The 5,000-nt window shown below is 51.2% G+C and overlaps 1 non-coding gene across 1 annotated transcript in view; it reads right to left on the bottom strand.

Moving 5' to 3' along the window:
* Positions 1-1,283, bottom strand: part of LOC126444950 (small subunit ribosomal RNA) — a 1,909-nt gene extending 626 nt beyond the window's left edge. Inside the window, exon 1 of the ribosomal RNA XR_007582866.1 lies at positions 1-1,283. This exon is cut by the window's left edge and continues 626 nt beyond it. This is a non-coding gene — a ribosomal RNA (small subunit ribosomal RNA).
* Positions 1,284-5,000: the final 3,717 nt, after the last annotated feature.

Consider the following 5,000-nt stretch of genomic DNA (forward strand, 5'->3'; position numbering starts at 1 on the left):
ATTAAGCCGCAGGCTCCACTCCTGGTGGTGCCCTTCCGTCAATTCCTTTAAGTTTCAGCTTTGCAACCATACTTCCCCCGGAACCCAAAAGCTTTGGTTTCCCGGAGGCTGCCCGCCGAGTCATCGGAGGAACTGCGGCGGATCGCTGGCTGGCATCGTTTATGGTTAGAACTAGGGCGGTATCTGATCGCCTTCGAACCTCTAACTTTCGTTCTTGATTAATGAAAACATACTTGGCAAATGCTTTCGCTTCTGTTCGTCTTGCGACGATCCAAGAATTTCACCTCTAACGTCGCAATACGAATGCCCCCGCCTGTCCCTATTAATCATTACCTCGGGTTCCGAAAACCAACAAAATAGAACCGAGGTCCTATTCCATTATTCCATGCACACAGTATTCAGGCGGGCTTGCCTGCTTTAAGCACTCTAATTTGTTCAAAGTAAACGTGCCGGCCCACCGAGACACTCAATAAAGAGCACCCTGGTAGGATTTCAACGGGGTCCGCCTCGGGACGCACGAGCACGCACGAGGCGGTCGCACGCCTTCGGCTCGCCCCACCGGCAGGACGTCCCACGATACATGCCAGTTAAACACCGACGGGCGGTGAACCAACAGCGTGGGACACAAATCCAACTACGAGCTTTTTAACCGCAACAACTTTAATATACGCTATTGGAGCTGGAATTACCGCGGCTGCTGGCACCAGACTTGCCCTCCAATAGATACTCGTTAAAGGATTTAAAGTGTACTCATTCCGATTACGGGGCCTCGGATGAGTCCCGTATCGTTATTTTTCGTCACTACCTCCCCGTGCCGGGAGTGGGTAATTTGCGCGCCTGCTGCCTTCCTTGGATGTGGTAGCCGTTTCTCAGGCTCCCTCTCCGGAATCGAACCCTGATTCCCCGTTACCCGTTACAACCATGGTAGGCGCAGAACCTACCATCGACAGTTGATAAGGCAGACATTTGAAAGATGCGTCGCCGGTACGAGGACCGTGCGATCAGCCCAAAGTTATTCAGAGTCACCAAGGCAAACGGACCGGACGAGCCGACCGATTGGTTTTGATCTAATAAAAGCGTCCCTTCCATCTCTGGTCGGGACTCTGTTTGCATGTATTAGCTCTAGAATTACCACAGTTATCCAAGTAACGTGGGTACGATCTAAGGAACCATAACTGATTTAATGAGCCATTCGCGGTTTCACCTTAATGCGGCTTGTACTGAGACATGCATGGCTTAATCTTTGAGACAAGCATATGACTACTGGCAGGATCAACCAGGGAGCTGCGTCAACTAGAGCTGAGCAGCCGGCCGCCCGGGAGTGTGTCCCGGGGGCCCGCGCGAACACGCAAGCGTCCGCTCAATTATTCTGCAAACAGGAGGAGGCTGAGCTCCCCTGCACAACACACCTCGAAACCCTCTCAGGTCCCGGCGGCGCGCAGCGCCGTCCTAAGTACTTGGTCGGGTTCGAGAGAGGCGCAATCGCCCGGAGTTAGGCGAGTAGACGCTTTAGGTGCGACCACCCGTGCTCCCAACTGAGCTTGCCGCTGCCGACAGAGGCCCGGGAGCGTGCTGTCGTGGCATTGCCGGCGGGAGACAACACGCGCCACCTACGGTGACCGGCAGCTCCAACGCCAGCGCCACAGAAGGACAAAAGCCCCACTTGGGTGCCGAAGCGAACTCTCCCAGCACAGCGCACGCGCCAACACGTCCGCACAGCTGCGATACAAACCACCTGCGAGAACCGCTGGGGCGACCGAGCAGCAGACGGCGTCGCGGCGCCGAGCGCCGGGCGGCGGCGCATCCTCAGCGCACACAGTCCTCAATCGGACCAGCACACTGCAGATGGCCACCGCGCTTCGCACCGGGCCCGCGAGGACCTACTTTGGCCGCAAGGCGCCGCGAGCAGGGGGCGCCGGCGCGCAGCTGCGCCGCCTGCCGCGTCCGTCGGCCGGCGCGCCTGCCACTGGCCGCCCCCACCAGCCGGCTGTAGCGCGTGCGCCCACGCACCGCGCTGCCAGCACGCCGGGCGGCCCCCCCTCACCGGCCGGGGACGGTCCCACCCAGCCACCGCCGCGTATCGCCTCACACCCAGATCCCCTTTCGCGTTCGTGGGCATGGTGGGTCCCCTTTCACGTTCGTGGGCATGGTGGGTATCCCTGAAACAACCGGTTAATAGCTCGACCGATCGTCGCCAACACTGATTCACCTCTAGCGAGAACAACCGCACCACAACGGGTTACCTGTTGTTCATTTGCGTAACGTCACCAGCAAACGTAGACGTCCATCGCCATTTGCAACGAGTATTGCATGCCTGTGTCAGGTGTCACAACACACTACGTCTGCCCACATAGACGCAACAACATGTGCACGCCTCGAGAACACGTGGAAGGTAGCCCCCGTACGTATGCGGTGTCCATTGCGCGAACGACTGTCAGCCGGCCTCTGCAGGATGTCGCAGATGTGGAACGCGGTGCAACATGCTATCACGGTGTGTGAGAAGAGACGACTACGTCCGAATACACGCTCCACTACATCAACAGACTGCTCATGCTGATCGCCATCCAGGGCGTCCGTTCCTCCCACACGTCTGAATGGCGTACCACACTGCAATCCAGCTCTTATAGGGAGACGACACGTAGCTGCGTGCACAATATTTGGACTGTATGGTCTGCCGTTGCTAGGCGCAGTCGTCGTACGGTCACACATGTGCCACGATGTATCATTCAGTACATACGGACCAATGTGCAGTACAGTTTGTGGGTTTTGCGTACATCGGCGGACAGGTGACAGGCCGTACCACAACGTAGGCTGAGTACGTCGGCATGCGAAGGGCATTGAACATGCAAACTTCTCAACGACCAGCTTGCGAAGGCAGGGGGGAAGGGGGGGGGGCATGTACGTCCTGCTGCTATCCACATTACAGTGTATAGCAGGAGCATGTGGAAAGTCAGCAACACCTGCAAGGTGTTTAACATGACGCGATACACAGGGGACCGGGCAGTGCGAATAGCGAACTATATTGCGAGGGTTGCGGTTAGGCAACACTACACTAATTTAACGAGTTGCATAACAATTACAGAGCAGGTTCAGCGACAACGTGCGTCAGGTTAAGGCGCAATATAGGTTAGGTTGAGGCACAATATAGGTTAGGTTAAGGCACAACATGGGTTACGTTAAGGCACAAATTGGGTTACGTTAAGGCACAACATGGGTTACGTTAAGGCACAACATGGGTTACGTTAAGGCACAAATTAGGTTACGTTAAGGCACAAATTAGGTTACGTTAAGGCACAAATTAGGTTACGTTAAGGCACAAATTAGGTTACGTTAAGGCACAAATTAGGTTACGTTAAGGCACAAATTAGGTTACGTTAAGGCACAAATTAGGTTACGTTAAGGCACAAATTAGGTTACGTTAAGGCACAAATTAGGTTACGTTAAGGCACAAATTAGGTTACGTTAAGGCACAAATTAGGTTACGTTAAGGCACAAATTAGGTTACGTTAAGGCACAAATTAGGTTACGTTAAGGCACAAATTAGGTTACGTTAAGGCACAAATTAGGTTACGTTAAGGCACAAATTAGGTTACGTTAAGGCACAAATTAGGTTACGTTAAGGTACAATATGGGTTAGGTTAAGGTACAATATGGGTTAGGTTAAGGTACGATATGGGTTAGGTTAAGGTACAATATGGGTTAGGTTAAGGTACAATATGGGTTAGGTTAAGGCACAACGTAGGTTAGGTTAAGGCACAACGTAGGTTAGGTTAAGGCACAACATAGGTTAGGTTAAGGCACAACATAGGTTAGGTTAAGGCACAACATAGGTTAGGTTAAGGCACAACATAGGTTAGGTTAAGGCACAACATAGGTTAGGTTAAGGCACAACATAGGTTAGGTTAAGGCACAACATAGGTTAGGTTAAGGCACAACATAGGTTAGGTTAAGGCACAACATAGGTTAGGTTAAGGCACAACATAGGTTAGGTTAAGGCACAACATAGGTTAGGTTAAGGCACAACATAGGTTAGGTTAAGGCACAACGTAGGTTAGGTTAAGGCACAACGTAGGTTAGGTTAAGGCACAACGTAGGTTAGGTTAAGGCACAACGTAGGTTAGGTTAAGGCACAACGTAGGTTAGGTTAAGGCACAACGTAGGTTAGGTTAAGGCACAACGTAGGTTAGGTTAAGGCACAACGTAGGTTAGGTTAAGGCACAACGTAGGTTAGGTTAAGGCACAACGTAGGTTAGGTTAAGGCACAACGTAGGTTAGGTTAAGGCACAACATAGGTTAGGTTAAGGCACAACATAGGTTAGGTTAAGGCACAACATAGGTTAGGTTAAGGCACAACATAGGTTAGGTTAAGGCACAACATAGGTTAGGTTAAGGCACAACATAGGTTAGGTTAAGGCACAACATAGGTTAGGTTAAGGCACAACATAGGTTAGGTTAAGGCACAACATAGGTTAGGTTAAGGCACAACATAGGTTAGGTTAAGGCACAACGTAGGTTAGGTTAAGGCACAACGTAGGTTAGGTTAAGGCACAACGTAGGTTAGGTTAAGGCACAACGTAGGTTAGGTTAAGGCACAACGTAGGTTAGGTTAAGGCACAACGTAGGTTAGGTTAAGGTACAACGTAGGTTAGGTTAAGGTACAACGTAGGTTAGGTTAAGGTACAACGTAGGTTAGGTTAAGGTACAACGTAGGTTAGGTTAAGGTACAACGTAGGTTAGGTTAAGGTACAACGTAGGTTAGGTTAAGGTACAACGTAGGTTAGGTTAAGGTACAACGTAGGTTAGGTTAAGGTACAACGTAGGTTAGGTGAAGGCGCAATGTAGGTTAGGTTAAGGTACGATATACCTTAGGTTAAGGTACAATATCGCTTAGGTTAAGGTACAATATAGCTTAGGTTAAGGTACACGTTGTAGGGAAAGGTGTATTTTGGGGGGGGAGGGGGCGGCAGGTTCGTTGATAGTGATTATCGTAAGTGCATGCC

This window comes from Schistocerca serialis, unplaced genomic scaffold, assembly GCF_023864345.2.
Source record: "Schistocerca serialis cubense isolate TAMUIC-IGC-003099 unplaced genomic scaffold, iqSchSeri2.2 HiC_scaffold_315, whole genome shotgun sequence".
NCBI lineage: Eukaryota > Metazoa > Arthropoda > Insecta > Orthoptera > Acrididae > Schistocerca > Schistocerca serialis.